At 40.8% G+C, this 18,978-nt stretch overlaps 1 protein-coding gene across 2 annotated transcripts in view; it reads right to left on the bottom strand.

Moving 5' to 3' along the window:
* Dpp10 (dipeptidyl peptidase like 10) overlaps nt 1-18,978 on the bottom strand; it is a 1,497,630-nt gene that overhangs the window by 1,279,932 nt on the left and 198,720 nt on the right. The window lies entirely within an intron of this gene.

The following is an 18,978-nucleotide window of genomic DNA, read 5'->3' on the forward strand; positions in this document are numbered from 1 at the left end:
ACAGACAAATAGCGATGTGTAGGAGGATAGTGAGGGGGTGCCACGATACAATCGCGTGCCCAGGAAGTCCATAGTCTTCATAGCCTCTATTGGATCAATCTCTTAGTACCTTCTTAGGAAATACACAAGAAAGTTGGTGAGGCAAAACCTGGATATTTAGAATGGTATGGTTTGAATGTTTAATCTGCTGGTTCATGTGTTTCAACATTGGGCTCCCAGCTGCCTTTTAAGATTTTGTGGGCCACAAGGATAAGATAAAAGAAATATAAAAATCTCAGCTTGAGAATTTTTATGGCCTTTTGCTCCCAGCAATAGGCAAAAAGCATCAATTTCTTTTTTAGGATTTTATCCTCAACAATAAGTTTCCATTTCTCCCAAAATATGGGACATTTACCTTTGAATGCTGTGGGTCCCCCAGTCTGTTACAGCACAAAGAACAGAGCCTGCTCTTCCTCCAGCCAATCAACTATTTGGTTGCTACCCAGCACTGAAACACCTTGAGCACAATGAAGGGGTAGGGGAATCACTGGGTGGGCCAAGATAAACCCAATCAGAAACCCAAGTGGGTTTAAGCCAGTGGTCAACACAGAGCAGGAGGCCCTTTCTCTAACTGGGAGGCTTATAGTGACAACACACTTGTCTTTCCACTGCTTTGCACTGAGACTTTTTCCTGTCTTTTAGTTCTTTAGCTCTCAGAGAAAAGACCCCACCAGCTAGCTGACATCACTATCTGTGTCTTGAGACTAGACGGAGCTGATCACCAATTCTAGTTTCAAACCAAAAGTTCCAAACACCACTGGATTTCATCCATTCTCTTGGAAGTTGGTTTAAAATCTTATTTAATGTTTCTGCTCTTCCTTGTATCCTAATTGGCAAATATTTAACTTAATTGGCTGACAGTACTTGACAATATATTTTACATCCAGATATCAAAGCTACCGCTTACAACTGTGGCTACATTTAACAATAATTGTTAGATTAATTTTAAGAGCAGCATGTGTTCCCTGAAGAAAAGCTCATAACAGCAAAAATTAAAAAAACAAAAAAACAAAAACAAATTAGAACTGTCCTAAATGCTCTAAAGTGATGCCACAGTTAATTATACTAAGGTCTGTCCATGGGATGGAGCAATGTGTAGCCATTAAATGTTAATGGGGAGAATATGCTATAGCATGGAAAATGTTTATAATAGATGTCAGATAAAAGTACAGAATAGCAAGTAATAAATGATCTCTTACCATCAGCCCTGTAACCATAACATAAAATACCACAAAGGTGAGAGATGGTGGCTGATAAATTTCTTTCACTTTCAAACCTTCCATAAGAATTATTATGGGATAGTTTTCTCTTTTCTGAGACAGAGACCTCAGGTGTTTTCATGTTGCCATTTTCTTTGGAAAATGCTTTGTGCCAGCCAGCTCCATTCACTGTCTTTCTAGATTTGGGTCCAGATATTTCAAAGCATAGAAATTTATCAATGGTCCCTAAACCTCCCCTGATGAAAAGAGGCCAATCCTTATGTCTCAGTGGCTCCTGCTTTTAATAAAACTTACAAATTAGCATTGGAGCTATACTTTCTACAATTTAGACTTATTAATATGTGCCCCAGTGAGAGTGTGTGTGTGTGTGAGAGAGAGAGAGAGAGAGAGAGAGAGAGAGGGGGAGACAGAGACGGAGGGAGAGGGGGAGGGGGAGGGGGAGGGGGATGGAGACGGAGACAGAGACAGACAGACAGACAGAGAGCATGTACATGTGTCCAGAGGCTTTCAGAAGCCAGAAGAGGGTGTCGGATCCCCTGAAGTCACAGGCAGTTGTGAGATGTCTGATGTGTGTGCTGAAAATTGACCAAGCTCCTCTGCAAAAGCAGTGAGTACTCATAACCACTGAGCCATCTCTCTGGTCCCACAATTATAATTTATACTTAGGAGGAACTCTGAATTCTAGAAGTAACAGGAAACCCATAGCTGTAACTAAATCTCCAGTCAGTAGTATTGCTACCAAGAGAAAAATCATTGGAAGTCTCACTCAAAGCATTATTTTCACAGTACATCTGTTGTAACGTATTCCCAGAGGGTTAAATGAACTTCAAAAACAGTAAATCATGAACTGATTTTTGAGCCATCAAATTGTTTGTGGTAGCTTTATAGTGTGTATTTTATATGTAATGTGGGCAAAAACAAATGAGTACTCAAAGTGGTGCTGTTGAAAATGAAGATTGTCAGCATGGCGTAAGAAATGAAGAACCACGAGGATAAATTAAAACTCTGTAGTCCTAAACTGGAATTGAACCACTGGCATAAGTTCATAATATATTTCATTTTCTTTTTTTTTTTTAAATCCCTTTGCTGTGCTAAAGATCTGAGTGAGACCTCACCAGAGTTCTTTGTCCTGGTCAGGTGTACGAATGAGTTGTGGCCAGCCCTGGCTGTCTTTGCTATGAGTCTTTCTCTGTGTGTTTCTCTATGTGTTTCTTCAGTTCTGTGGATTGGAAAAACAGATCTAAAATGGAAAAGGGAGTGAGCTATCCTAAGACAGTGGCAAAAGCTACCTCCAAGAGGGCACATGACTTCCCACAAGCTCACTGGCCATGTTTGGCCACCTACCTGGCCACACATGCACCCTTTAGCTACAGCAGCTACAGAGAAGGTGCCCCCATAGTTCAAGGGGAGATATGCTATCTGTATCTCACAGGGAAAACTCCAGACCTGTGAAATCGATTAGCCTTCTTTTGGTCAGGTACTCCAGTATGGCTCAGGCCATCCAGATTATGGTGATTGGGAGATACCAGCCACCCTAACTAGTTCCCCTGAATTGACCAGTGTCTTTATCTAGTGTGAGACACCTCTCCTCTCTCAACTGTGGCTCAGCACCTGTGTCTTCTTTTGGGGACCCAAATTCTTTTGGCTTGGCCATGTTGCCCAGAAGAACCCCAAACCTCTGCCTGCTCTTTCAGTAGCACCAGAAGACATGGATTTTCCCCTTCCTACGACTGGAGCACTCCCTCACTCCTGGAGCACTCCCTCACTCCTGGAGCACTCCCTCACTCCTGGAGCACTCCCTCACTCCTGGAGCACTCCCTCACTCCTGGAGCACTCCCTCACTCCTGGAGCCCTCCCTCACTCCTGGAGCACTCCCTCACTCCTGGAGCACTCCCTCACTCCTGGAGCACTCCCTCACTCCTGGAGCACTCCCTCACTCCTGGTGTGCCCCCTCACTCCTGGTGTGCCCCCTCACTCCTGGTGTGCTCCCTCACTCCTGTTGTGCTCCCTCACTCCTGGTGTGCTCACTCTGGCTCCAACTGCTTTGTCAAATGTTTCATTTTCAACACACACACACACACACACACACACACACACACACACACACACACGTGTGTGTGATCTGTAGAACTAGAAAACTCAGAATACATCATTCTCTGAGAAGAATAGAAAAGCCAGCCCTAGACTAGGCAGGGTGATCGCTTGGAACAGTGCAGCCCATATAGAGCAGATTTTCCTTCCTGTACAACCTGACTGGGACTCCAACACTGACTAAGGTAAGGAGGCTCTGGGCATTCCAGTGTTTTTTTAAACGAGTAAAGACAGTTGAGATAGATATATATAATTTTTGTTTTACCGTCGACCCCAAATGTTTAAAAAAACAAAAGCTCAGAAATTAGAAGCTATGAGATTATAAACAGGCCCTAATTATTGAATATTACACAAGTGGTTTACAATACAGGGGGGAGATAAAAAAGATTCTGGAGTGGGAAGCCAGAGACACCAGGATAGGAAGTGGGAAGGACACCCCGTTCTACATAAGTGATTACAAGGGGCTTCTTGCCTAGGCCCTGGGGCCCTGGAAGAGGCCTGTGGCCTGTTTATAAGATTTGGTCCTGTTTCTATTGGTTGGCTGGGCAGTTGCCACCACAGCCATATTACTTAAAAAAAAAAAAATTCTGAGAAACTGATTTGGAGCCAGGAACAGCCAGCACTCAGTAGTGACCCCAGAGAGGTAGATATGCAACTCCCAAATAATGCATTATCAGGCCCTTCTCCTGAATCAACTCTGTATCCAATTGTGAAAAACCTCAACCATCAGCCCAGCCAGCCTGATGATAACCCAATGGAGCCTCTCCAAGACAGCAGCCAAGTTAGGATCATCAGATTTCACTGAACAGATGGGAGGCACAACAGGGTATAATTCCATAATGTGGCAGTAGCTGCAGACTAAGTCCCCTGCACAGAGCCTTATGAAGGAAGGTTCCCCTGGAGCCTCAGGTTCTCGCTAGTAGGAGCTGGAGTTAGCCCTTCTCTGGGAGAAGGGCAAAGCCATCACCGAATACACAGTCAATGGTCAGTGGGCATATGCCATGGCTCATGTCCATAAACCCCCTATGATGGTGGTGGTGGTGGTGGTGGTGGTGGCGGTGAGTGTGTGTGTTTTCCTCACTCCAGCCAAAAGAAAATCAAAAAGAACAACAACAACAAAAATAAATCCTGGCCAAATAGAGGCCATCAGACTGCGAAGAGAGCTAGCCATTGTCCACTGTAACGGGCAGCCCAAGGGGCATTCCCAAAGGCTGATCCCTAAGAGAACAGAGCAGCAGACTCGGCTCCCCAACCTTAGAACCAGTGGGGGCTCTCCAGACCTTGGTCACTCTGTGTGAAGCTAAATTGCTCCAGAGCCCAACCTATCCACAAAGAAACCCAGTGGACAAAAAGGGAAGATGTCAAACAGAAGGTAAGTGATTGATGGCTCGTGTTACAAATGAGACCCTTACTCCCTGCCATTATGAGATAAAAGATGATGCTGAATTCCACTAGGCCACCCATCTGGAGGACACAAACTGCTAAGTTACTCAGGCCAACATATCACAATAGATTTTGCTTGCCCCTCTCCTTGGGGTCTGACAATGGCCTGACCTTCATGGCCAAAGTTTTCCTAAATCTGGCAAAGGTCCTAAATGTTGATTGGAAACTATATTATACCTAAAGGCCATACAGTTCAAAAGACACAAAGGACACTAAATATGTCCTTGAGATTGGCAAGAATATGGGCCAACCTCATGCCTTTTGCTCTAAGGGCCAGTGGCACCCCATAGTAAGATATTCATAAGACAGACATTACTAACCATTCCCTCCTCAAGTCCTTAAATGATGACTTAAGAAGCACTAGCCAGTGTCCTCAATGCTACAATGTCATAGGAACTACAACCCAAAAAATCATAAAAAGAAATGACCAGATCAAGAGATTTTCATCATAAATCCACAATGAGATGAACCTCATTTGAACTCTTATTCATAATTATGAGCTAAAATTGGTCATTTGAAATGTTATATAACTATATTTATTCTTTTGAGGTGTTATAGTGGCAGAATATATAGTTTTTATCTAAAGAAATCATTGGAGCTGAGAAGATGACTCAAATGAATAAGACTACTTACTGCACAAGAAGAGGACCTCCACCCAAATCTTCAGGACCCACAGAACATGTTGAAGTCCCAATACCTCCAGTTCTGGGGGAGCGACATAAACGAGAGGTTCCTTGGAACTTAGTGGCTGCTAAGCTAGATCCCAAGTTCATGGAGAGATCCTGTTTCAAGGGTAGATAGATCACAGACTAAGGGAAGTAATGATTTCTTGAGGGTGGGTACTATAGTATTAATTAAATGATGTTTCAAAGCAATTCACAGAGCAAAGAATGAAACAGAAGTATGAATGGATAACAAGTCAAATGACAGGATGATTGTTACATTGTCAGCTTAGTCTGATGACTTACTGTGTGCGTGTGTGTGTGATCTGGAACCAGGTGATTCTCATGCCAGATCATAGTCCTTCATCATAAAATTCACACGTAATCCATATCATAGTACTAACCAATAAAAAAGGTACTGTTGGGTGGAGCCTGGGGAACACATCTCTCTCTGCTGGGGTTTTCTCTGGATTGACCTTGTTGTGCGGGTCTTCTGTGGCCAACCACAGTGCTGTGTGTGCATAAGTGCTACAGCCCTGTCATGTCCAGGAGACAGCTTGTCAATACATTCATCCAAAGCCTCTGGCTTTTTTATTCTTCCCTCTACCTCTTCTGGGGTGTTTCCTCACTTTTGGCAATGAATAGAGGGTGAGTTGATGAGTTAATTAAAACAAACAAACAAAAAACCCAGAAGATATAATGTTGGGAAGGGGAAATTCGGAGGCAGAAAATGAGGGTGGGTATGATCATATTTCATCGTACACATGAAGGAAATTCTCAAGAATAAATAACAAGTATAATAAACATTTTAATTAAAAAGCATCACTGTGACAAATACCTGAAACTGTTTAGAGAGGAAGCATTTATTTGGATTCATTCAAAGGTGATCTGTTCATTGCTGTAGGCTTTGGGTAAGACAGAATACCTTGGTAGCAGAAGCTTGTGATAGAGAAAGCTGATTGACTAGGACAGCTGGGAAATGGGGGTTGGGAAGACAGAGGGAGAGAGAGAGAGGGAGATAAGGGCATACATATACCCAGTTGCGTACTTTCTTCAACTATACTTCATGTCCTGCTTTTAGTCATTTTCCCAAATTGCCATGTTTAGAATTCTATCAAGGGATTAATCCACTGACAAAGCTGACCCCTCACGTCCTCAAAGCCCATCCCCCCACCCAGCCGAACACTGCTTTTGGAACCAAGCATTCAACACCCTAGTCTTCTGACAGAAATCTTCTATCTAAACCACAATACTTTCTACATAAGGACTTTAGTCCCAAAGTAGAACTAGAGATTTGCTTACTTTTTTGTTGTTTTTGTTTTGTTTTGTTGTTTTTGAAGACAGGGTTTTTCTGTGTAGCTTTGCACCGTTCCTGGAACTCACTCTGTAGACCAGGCTTGAACTCACAGAGATCTGCCTGCCTCTGCCTCCCAAGTGCTGGGATTAAAGGCGTACACCACCAACAACCGACTTCTTACTTTCATTCTTTCTTCCACACACCCACATGTCTACTGAGTGCATCTATTCATAGAGCAGCAACAAAAATCATTTACAGAATATGTCAAGCACCACCATTACAAGTCCTTATCTTGACTTAACTAAATCACCCACCCTAATAACCCTAGGTGTTTATTACCACCCTGTTTGATAGATTAGGAACCTGAAGCTCAGAGCTTGTATCAGTATACATACTAAATAATATAAAGCAAACAATAAGCACTCAGTAAATTATTTGCTGAACTTAAATATCTTGGCTATTTTAATAACTATTTTTAACAACTTCGATTTCAGAGAAACTTATCATTAGCAACCACTGGTAAGGCAATCCAAACGATTGTTTTGAGTGAATTAACTCTTGTGATTTACTTTTACCAAACAAATTATACTTTAACTTGAAAACAATTAATTATATTTTTATGTTTATGTGTGTGTGTGTGTGTGTGTGTGTGTGTGTGTGTGTGTACACGAATGCCTGAATGTGCATTCATGAATGCATGTATGTGGGTGTGTGCATGTATGCATGAGAGTGTATACGTGTGTCTGTGTGTGTGCACACATACCCACATGGTTTTCGTATGGAGGTCAGAGGACAGTTGGAAGAGTAGGTTGTCTTCTTGCATGGTGTTAGTCCAGGCAAAGGTTCCCATGGTCACCTGGGTGTTCAGGCACTTTAACTCACTGAGTAATCTCACCTACCCCATTTGGACTCTTCTCAGAAGAAAGCAGAGACATTTTCATCCTGGAACTCTTTTCTTAAACTATTTATTTGCTTTAGCATTTTAGTTGTTATGTGGACTTCTAAATAAGACTTTAAAAGAACAGTTGCTACCTTTTCATTGAAGAAAGAAAGTCATTATGATTTTATTTGCCTTAGTGTTTTTCAAAATCTCAATAGAAAGTCAGTTTTATAAAATCTTCAGATTTCCGGGAACTAGAAGTGCACCCTGTCTGACCTCAAAATATAATTTGAATGGATAATGTGTTTTCTGGTTTGCCTATTTTATTTTTAGAATGTGTTTGTCTTTTGAAACAACTCTGGAACTACTAGAAATGCCATCACTTTGGAGAATGTCTTACTATGCATAGAGCATTGAATGTTTCTGCAAGTATATTTTATAGTTTCCTGTTTCTGATGCTGTGCTTACAATCATATCTACAGTCTGTTTTTCACAAACACATGACATGCACTGCTTCTGCCTTGCCTTTTAAGGTTCGGTGCATGTTGGCTGTATTGCTTTAAAGGTCAACACTTCATCGGCCAGGTTCATTCAAATGTGTCTTTACTGCAAGATATGGTAAATTTCTAGAAATACTCCTATTTCCTACCTAGTGCCTTCACTCTATTTAAGCCCTACATTAATACATTCATTCAAAACATACTATCCCCCCCCCATCCTAACTGTGGTTCCTTCTGCCACTTCCAATTGTCAACCATTCCTGGAATATGTTCTGTGTAAACTAGGCTCATTTAATTTTATATGGCAGAAAGTCAGTCTAACTGGTTGGTACAGAAATAAAAGGTTAATCCATGCATGGCAGACAAATTCTCGTGCCCAAATCTTAAGTCCTTTTTTTTCTCTCTAATTCTTTCTAAAACTCTCCCAGCTTGTACCCATCAGTGTGTGGAAGCCATAAACCCTTGTTTTCAGAACTTAGACAACTAGGAGAAGAAAAACATTTTCTACCCCAACAGTTTGGCCCCTCCACACATGCTACCTACCCTCCATATCCTAGATAGTAAAATGGCTTTAAAACTTCTTGTTCAAGCTCCGTAGAGACTGAGGTCATTTCTTTGTGGCCTGGCAGAGTAATCTGCACAGGACACTCTGCACCCATGCACCAATGATGGGATGAGAAAACATTGGAGAGTATTGTAAAGCATACATGGAAGCATGTGCAATTGGAGGGAGTGATAGATACTGGCATCGTTGTTAATTGGAAGAGGTTGCACCAATGAAATAAGAAGGTCCTGTGCATGCACTTATTTAGAGAGTAGGAGAGAGTACACAAGCTAAATTGAATGGCATGCTGTTGAAGCTACAGGATGCTGCCCCAGGCTGGAAAGATGTCACAGTTTTTAAAACACATACTGTGCAAACATGAGGCTCTGAGTTCAAATCCCTAGAAACCATGTAAAATCCTGACATATATTATGAGTATGTATTATCTCAGCAATCCTACAGAGATACAAAAGATATAGGAGAATATCTGTAAGTTTTAGGATTTCAGCCCTGTGTTCCTACTGGAAAAACTGAAGATATTCTGTCTCAAACAAGATGGAAGGTAACAATAGTGTCTTAGTTAGGGTTTCTATTGCTGTGATGAAACACCATGTCCAAAAAGCAAGTTGGAAAGGAAAAGGTTTATTCAACTTACACTTCTGCACTGCTGTTCATCACCAAAAGGAAGTCTGGATAGGAACTCAGAGCAGGCATCCTGGAAGGAGCTGATGCAGAAACCATGGAGGAGCGCTGCTTACTGGCTTGCTTCCCCGGCTTGCTCAGCCTGCTTTCTTATATAACCCAGGAGTACTAACCCAGGGATGGCACCACCCACCATGGGTGGGCCCTCTCCCATTGATCACTAATTGAGAAAATGCCTTACAGCTGGATCTCATGGAGGTATCTCCTCAACTGATGCTCCTTCCTCTCTAAAGACTCTAATTCGTTTTAAGTTGACACAAAACCAGCCAGTATTATAGACAGACACCAGAGGTTGAAGTTTAACCTCTACACACATATCATGGTAGATAGAGGTCCTCACTCACATACACACAAATAGGAACACATACACATAAGAATATAGAAATTGAACGCTTTCTTGTCTTGTGCCTGTGGATTTGGTCATATCAGATAGGGACACTTAAATTCAGAAAAGTATCAGAATGTATCATGATTATATACATTAATGGTTCATTGGATGATAAAATAACCATTAAGAAGTTACTTTGGAGGTAAAGCTCTATTTAAACCCAATATTCACTATTCAGGATCTCTGTGAATGTAGGTAATTTATACAACTGAATTAAGATTTTAGAATTTTCCCTGTGGGACTTATATGGACCATAGGAGAGTCACATAAGATGGAACAGGTATGTAGCCCAATGCAAAGCACATGTCTGGGAAGGGAAGTAAGCAATGGCCATGATGTGTTCTACCTTTCGATTGCCTGAGGAGTGTGGGAACCATCGCAGGAACTAGTTAGAGTCACAGTGGTTGGTGTTGCATTACAACTTTTGTGAAGTAGTGAAGACTGCATAATTAACTGTTTGTCCATTTCCCTCACACAGCTGGCCACTGCTGACTACATCTTCAACCTATTTCCATTTGTTTCATTCTTACAGAGTAATACACAAGAATATCAGACAATAGGTTAGGTCAGATTCATCCCTTCTCTATGGAACCTGCAGGGCTTTTATCCATCTCGTGTCTGTCAAGGCATGCCTTAGGACCTGAATAATGACTTAAAATTGAAAAATAAGATTCAGTCACTCAGCCTCTCTGGGTAGAGATGTGAGATTCTTATTTGACCAATTCCACCAGATTTGGAGAATATCACATGGTTACCGCCAAAGACAAACGATATACACAGATGCCTAGAGAGAGAAAGAGACAATCACACACAGGTCTTGAGGTGCTGAATATTTCATCAGGTAATGGGGGATGTCCTAGTATAGTGATAAATACAGATGGTATTTAAAATAGGGCTGAAGACAGGGATGAAACTCAGAAGTTTTGAATTTGCAATTAATCACTCTTAATACCTTCATCTGAAGCACTCTGGATAAACTGCTTTTTTAAAAAACCACAAAACTGAACTGATACTGTGAAGCAGATGGCTTTGCTCTGTCAATTACATGGAGAATTCCTGGGTAATTCCTGGGGTGAGAGGTTGCAGGCACATGCAGAGATTTTATAATACTTTATAATAGTTTTCTTTTTCACCTTAAATTGAGTATGAGACTTCACTATTTAACCTCAATTAAACCACAAGGATGTCAGTCCATTACAATTAGTTAAATTAATGTTCTGAATAGGAAAGAGATGGTCTTGGACAAGCAGTAATTAACAGCCTTTAAGCACCCTCTGAATGGCCATCCTCATTCTGTCCACACGACAACTCAGAAGGTTTCATTTTACACAAACTGGTTTGCTCACAGCTGATCTCTGCTGACGGTGCTCCCACCCCCCAGTTATGTTCATTTTCCTTACCTTACATCCCTGTGATCCCAAAATCTTTTGTAAGGTGGGTTCCTGAACCCTACTGTGCTTCCAGACTTTAGAGATAATGCCGGTCCATAACCATACTATCAAGTATCTTGCTTTTCTATGTGTAAATATTTCTTTCTATTAAAAATAATAAACCCTTTGGGGAGGTTTTAGAGTGATGATACAGTCATTAGAGCACTGGCTGTTCTGACTGAGATCTAGATCCAGGTTCTGTGCACCCACATGGGCAGCTCAAAAGCAAAATGCATCTTTTTAAAAAAGAACTTTAGGGGACACAGAGATGTATCTACTACCACTTGTGTTTTCACATTTGTTAAAAATAAATTTCACTGATGACATGGCCGTTAATACAATGTGCATCCATAAGTACCAAGTGGGCATTCAGGAAAGAAGTAGATTTTTCTCTCTCTTTTAAAAAAATCTACACTGTTTTTTTTTTATTTTTGAAATTATAACATAACTACAATATTTCCCCCTTCATTTTCTTCCCTACAAACACTCCCATATATACCTCCTTTCTCTCTTTCAAATTCATGGCCTCTATTTTCATTAATTGTTGTTATATGCATATATGTATATGCATACATATTCCTAAATAAAACTGGCTATGTTTGTGCAATGTTACCTGTATATATGTTTTCAGGGATGACCATTTGACATTGTATAATCAGTTGCTGTGCTCATCCCCAGGGGAGACTATTTCTCTTACTCTCGTCATTGCTTAGTGACCTGTAGTTCTTTTTGCACTGTTGATGGCTTGTGGGCTTCCCCCATACATTTTGCTATGTCTAATTTATGTTGGCCTTGTCCAGCTCAAGTTCAGAAATTTGTGTCAGTTAAACTATGAGCATATCTTCTGCCATTACTAGGAGACATGGCTTCACAGAAAGCTCTCTGATTTCTGCTTCTTGGAATCATTCCAACCCTCGTTCCCAATACTTCATGAGCCCTAGGTGCTGGAGTTGTTTTGTAGATGTATCCAATGGGACTAGGCTCCACAACTCTACTTGTTGATTGGTTGTGGTTTTTATTTTATTTTATTTTATTTTTTGGTTTTTCAAGACTGGGTTTCTCTGTGTAGTTTTGCGCTTTTCTTGAAACTCACTTTGTAGACCAGGCTGGCCTCAAACTCACAGAGATCTACCTGCCTCTGCCTCCCGAGTGCTGGGATTAAAGGCATGCACCACCACTGTCCAGCGGTTGTGGTTTTTTAACTCATCTCCATCTGCTGAAAGAGAACTCTCTTTGATGAGGGGGTGAGGACTACACTTCTCTGTAGGTACATAGGAAAATATTAGAGTGTATGTAGTTTGGGATAACGCTGGTTTAGTAAAATAACGATTGTAGATTCTCCTCCAACATCCATGACTTCATGAACCCTGGGTAGTTGGCTAGGTTTCTAGTACCAGGCATGATTTTCCTCTTCTTAAGTTGAGTCTTAAGTCCAATTAGTGAGCTATTGGTTAGCACCAAGATAAGTGTGCCATTACTGTGCACCCTTAGGGTTTTCATGCCCTGATGGGTTTTTGTAGTTTATAGGCATCATAGCTGAGGAGCAGTGTTAGTTGTCTCCATCCTTTAGAAGCTTCCACAGCACCTTCTTGTACCTAGAGAGCCAGTCCCTCAGGTAGGAGGCTTAAGGGTCAGTTCCTGCTCAGAGTTCTCTGGGTCCCATTTCTGAAGTGCATGGTGTCTTCAGCAATAGGGACTTAGCTTCTGTCTCCAAGGAGCAACCAAGGGCAATAGCAATAGCTTGTATGTTCTGGGAGTCTCTTGGACAATCTTGACCAACAACCCAAAAGAGAGATCTCACACCTGTTGTTGTAGTTTTTGTTAGGTGGTCTTTGGATCTTGGAAGGAGCCTTGTAAGCCCAGATGAGAAGATACTGTATATGTATATTTATACACAGACTTGCATGTATTACCATGTTGTTTTAGATAAATAGTATGACTCTTTATGATTTTTGAGACATCCTTACTGTTATTTGACCCTACTCTGAGAAGGAAAGAGTTTAAAAGAATACAATATCTTCCAATGATCTGATATAATCAGACAAGAAAAGGATGTCAATGACTAAACTGAACATAATTTTGTATGATATTAAAATATTTCAGCATAAAGACCTGAGTTGGATACCCACCATGCCCAAAAAATGAACTAAGCATGATAACACATCTTTAACTGACTGAAGAGGCTGAGACAGATTAATCCCTGGGGCTCACTTGCCAGCCAATCCAGCTGAGAAAATCTGTCTCAAAAATTAAAATGGGGAGAGATTTAGGAAGATACTCACTATTGACCTCTGGCCTTTCATGAACATTCACACATACACACACACACACACACACACACACACACACACACACACACATACTGAAATGGTAGGTAGGGCCTTTAAAATCCTTGATGAACTACCCTGATAGGAGCTTATTCATAAGAGGGCTTTTGACTTAGGCTGCAGTGGCAAAGGATCAGAGAAGGTTGTTTTCAGTAGAAAAAATAAACTCCAGGGGTGGACTGTTAGGGAGGATAGAAGTTGAGCAGGTGTGGATGGAAAGCTGATTTTGGTGGCATGATAAAGATATTTAAAAATCCTCCAGCCTTTCATCTAGCTTCCTGCAGAGACACTTCCAGTAGAAGCTGAAGAAAATGTATTTGCATGCAGTTTGTAGAGTGAAACACATATTGGATTGGTTCTCAGCCTGCTGCCAGAAACCTCATGGGCTAAAGAGAAGGTACTGTCAAAATCTTTTAGGCTCACGGTTAACTTGAGGAAAACAATCTTTTGACAGATCCATTTAGGTGAAGCAGGTAAGGGTGAGAATAGAGAAGATGAACTCCGTATTTTCGATGAATGAGGAAGACAATTCAGATGATTTAAAGACTTTTATTTTTTAGTTTCATCTATGTGTTTATGTGTCTTCATCTTGTTATTTGTACATGCATGCACTTACCCACTGAGGCCATGAAAAGATATTAGATTCTCTGGAGCTAGAGTTACAGAGGATTGTGAATCACCTGATGTGTATGCTTCGAACCCAGTTTGGGTCCCCTGAAAGTGCCATATTTGATCTTAACTGATGACACATTTATTCAACCTCAAGTTCAAATATTATGCTGTTGGGGAAAATTTCAAAATGATTGCCTCTTAGAATTTACTGTGTGGTTTCTACTAGACTATTTAATACTCTTAATATTTATGTTAAGTATGTTAGTATACATGCTAACTGTATTTAAATGTTTTCAACTGTTTCTAAACTAAAACATATATAATTTTTCCCTAAAGTTTGACCTCATTACACATGTATATGAACATGCTATACAATCTCTCCTATACTTACCTTTAACATGTATTTTACTGTGCATCACAATCTATATAAACTTACCCTCTCCTCTGGGGATCAAACTCCAGTCATCAGGCCTGGAAGCAAGCACCTTTATCCTAAGCAACCTTCTCGGCCCTTTTCTCTATCTCTTCCTCATAGTCCACAGTGTCCCTGGTTTGTCACAAGGTTGTCATCTCATGGCGTCTTAACCAGAACATCTGAATTACTCAATCAAGTTTTCCAACATGGATAAATGCCACCCAGCATGTGATCACAATATTTTCTCTTTTCCAACATGTGGTCTGAGTGCCCGTGTCAAACCTCTCTAACTAATATTGACAAGCCTGTGCAATGTACAAACTTGGACTCTCAAGCTCTATTCCATATATTAAAATGTATATAGAGATTGAGAGTTCTATTTTTCTTTTTGGAGCTGAGGATCGAACCCGGGGCCTTGCGCTTGCTAGGCGAGCGCTCTACCCACTGAGCTAAATCACCAACCCAGTTCTATTCAGACAATTAAAAAGTACAGATATATCTCCTGTTGTCTCAAGAGTTCATAATCACTTAGTTTAGGTGACATTTAACTCAATATTCAAACTTAATTATACTTACTTCATTTGTCTAGGATTCTTTTTAATCCTTTTATGTTTTTTAATTTAAAAATAGTTCATCTCTGATTCAATACAGCCCAACCTCAGTTTCCCTTCCTCCACTCCTCTCAGCTTCCTTCTCAGGTATTGAATTGAATTTCCCCAAAGACAAAAAAAATAAAAAAAAAATGAAAAATTTGGTTTTTTTTTTTTAAGATAAATTGTGTGTGTGTGTGTGTGTGTGTGTGTGTGTGTGTGTGTACACGAATGCATGTGGCATGCACATGAGATGAGCACAGTGCCCAAAGAGTCTAAAGGGGACAGTGAATCCCTTGTGTCTAGAGCAACAGGTAGTTAGGAACCACTCAATGTGGGTGCTGGAATCAGCAACCCTATTAACTGCTAAGCCATCTGTCTAGCCCTAAAAATTTTAGTTTTCTACATCAGGGCTCAATCCTCATGGCAACAATGATCTGGGTTGTTTAGTTTTGTTCATTATATTTAATCCTACTTGGACTGTCACAGCTTTGAAAAACAGTGTTGCATACATGCAAAATTTTTAGTCCCACTCTTTCCTCTGTCCTTTGAAAATGCTCATTACATCTCCTTATTTCCTGGGATCTGAAAGGCACAGGATAAATAACTACATCATCAACTTCTGTATTAATGTTTTAAAAGGGAGTGCATCTCTATATTCATAACCCTGACTTTGTGTCTCTTCTAGAAAGCCTCAGGTTCCTAATCTTTCTGCTGCTACAGAGCTAACAGCCAGACCCAGACACTTGATGAGAATGGCTGAGGCTACATATCTAATCACTGGGTTGAAATCCTTGTATGTGCCTTTAAAATTTTATCCTGAGGAATTTTCACTACTTGCCAATCAGTTCCAGAATGCTGACAGTCACAGGGTAAGCACAAGACACATGATCAGAGACCTTTATAACATGGTACAGCCAACTTGCTGATATCAATAAGATGGGGAAGTTTTTATCACCAACTGTCTTATAGACCAGCAGTATCCATGTCTTGATTTTTGTGTCATAATCCTGTCCTTCCTAAATACATTTAGCTCAGCACAGAGATGTGGAGAAAATAATTGTGCAGATCATTTACTACATGAGCCCAGACTATTCTGTTGTGCTGTATAAGCTCAGACGGACAACAAAGCCTGCACCATTGCCACAGCTAACACAGGACAATCTCTAGCCTATTTACTAACTTCTGTAGTCTGAGATGGTACTGCTTGAAATTAGTTATTCAACTTATCTCTAACACACACACACACACACACACACACACACACACACACACACACACAAATACATGCTTCACCTATCAAGAAGGGCACTATACAGTCACATGTTACTAAAATGAAAAGAAGCTATCATTGGCTGGCAACTGTATTACGTCGATAGACACTGAACAGACTGAGTTAAGAAAAATAAAGTCTGATATTTGCACTTCTCTCCATGAAGCTCACTAACCTCGTTTGGTCATAGTTCTTAAAGAGATAACATGATTTTGAGGCCATTAAAAACATCACATTAGAAGCAGGGCCAGATCACAAAGAGAGTGGCAGCCTAGCTAATGTCCCTATTGTACCCCTTGCATCTTCACTAGTCCTCTTTAATGGAAAATATTCAGCTGCAGATGGAGCTGTGAGTAGCACAGAGGCACTGGGTCCAACCTTCATTCCTGCCTACACCAGAGCTGCACTCCTAGCCATTCCAGAGGTGAGGGCACGAGTATCAGGAGCTTGAGGTTATCATCTACCTCAGGCTGCTCCTGACTTATGTAGGCTGCAGGAGACTCTGTCTTCAAACAGTCACACACACACACACACACACACACACACACACACACACACACACACTTTCAAAAATACCAGGGTTCAGGAGATGTCCATATTGTCCATAAAGTGCTTGCCACAAAAATATGCAAACATCCTTGTGGCCACGTAAATACTGAGTATAGCAGTGTGGTTGTAATCCATGGGCTGGGGAGGCAGAAACAGGAGGATCCCTCTGGCTAGCCACTCTACTTAAATATGTGAGCTTCAGCTGGGCAGTGGTGGCACACGCCTTTAATCCCAACTCTTGGGAGGCAGAGGCAGGCGGATCTCTGTGAGTTCAAGGCCAGCCTGGGCTACAGAGTGAGTTCCAGGAAAGGAGCAAACCGTCTCAAAAAAACCAAAAAAAAAAAGAGCTTCAGGCTCTGTGATTATCTCAAAACTTAAAATGGAGAGAAATGGGTGAAGACACAGGACAACAACCTCTGGCCTCTGCAGATGCACACACATGCATCCCACATGAATGCATGTGCATACAAATAAACACACACAAAGAATACCCAAACCCATAGAAAATTTGGGAGATGAGAATTGAGAATCCTAAATACCTTTTGCCTGTTTTCCAAATTTTACGGCCATTAATTCTTACTCTAGTTATAGCATCTATTTTTTAACTAAGTTTATGTAAATTATTCACATGTGAGGTAGAAATGCTAAATGATTTAGTATCTATTTCTACAACTTGTGGCTTTTTAACCCAATTACAAATCAAAGTTAATGACTTCCGAGTAGTTTTTAATAGATAATTCATAATTAAATTTTTCCAATTGTCTTCAAATATTTTTAGGCACATATGTTTTTTTCAAATCAGGGCCCAACCTAAAGCTACATACTGCATTTTATTATTTTACTTTTTCTTCTCCTTTCTCACCCTCTTTTAGTAACAAGTCTGTTGCCTGGCAGGATGGACTGTGTTTGTGTTAACTTGTAATCTTGTGACCTTCTGTCCTCTTTTCTTGTACTTACTGGAGAGATGTTGGATCCTGGGGATTAACAGGTGCTAGTGAGGATCTTTGGGCAGGAGCAGCTCACAGTTCATGCTAAGATGGCTATGCACTGCATGATAGAATTCATCACTAAGTCTGTTAGATAATTGGTGATACCCTGGCTTAAGCTAGAGAACGATGGATCTCACCAATGAAGACTGGCACTCTTGGTCTAATGAGACACCATAGAGTCATCTCCTGATACTGTGTTAGAACTGTTTCCTCTAATGATTTAGCCACTTTTTCATCAATTAATGATTTCATTTGGGCTTACAACAGTTAGTTATTTAGCTAACCCATTGTATTTTTCTATTCCCCAACTATCATGGTGCCAGCAACCCTCAAGTGTCCACATACCAACTATAGTTATTCAATGATCCTCAGCATGTTTGATGGTCATCTGGTCCACAATGACATGAGTTGAGTTGGATTGATTCATGTCTCTTTTTTCTCATCAGAGGCCAAGGAACAGGCCAGTTCTTGAGGCATGATTCTTCACTTGGCTAAAGATCGTCGAAATAGACTAGAAGAAACTTCTCATGACTCCAAAGTGCAGCCCAGAACACACACAGTGTCTCTTCCTTGGCCCAAAATAGTCCACTGAGGGAAACGAAATGAACCAATAGTACCACCATGGATAGAGAGGGAGTTTTAATGGAAAGCTCTACAAAGTAGCATAATAAATGTAGTGAGGTGCTGGCAAGATGGCTTAGTCACTAAAGCACTTGCCTTGCAAACATGGAGAATTGTTTCATAACCCATGTGACAAAAGCCAGGGTGTGGCAATGGATACTTATAATCTTAGCATTAGGGAAATGGAGACAGACAGAACACTGGGGCTCACTGGGCAGCCATACAGGCTTACTTAGTGAATTCCAGGTAAATATCAGATTATTTTAGAATAATGAAGGGAGAACAAGGTAGTTGTTGCCTGAGGAATCAATGCCAAGATCATCTTACACATCCCCACACAAACGCACATATGAGGATGTGCACCCCCAAACACATACACATAAACATGCACACTGACAACACAGAT

Source organism: Onychomys torridus, chromosome 11 (genome assembly GCF_903995425.1).
Source record: "Onychomys torridus chromosome 11, mOncTor1.1, whole genome shotgun sequence".
NCBI classification, from domain to species: Eukaryota; Metazoa; Chordata; class Mammalia; order Rodentia; family Cricetidae; genus Onychomys; species Onychomys torridus.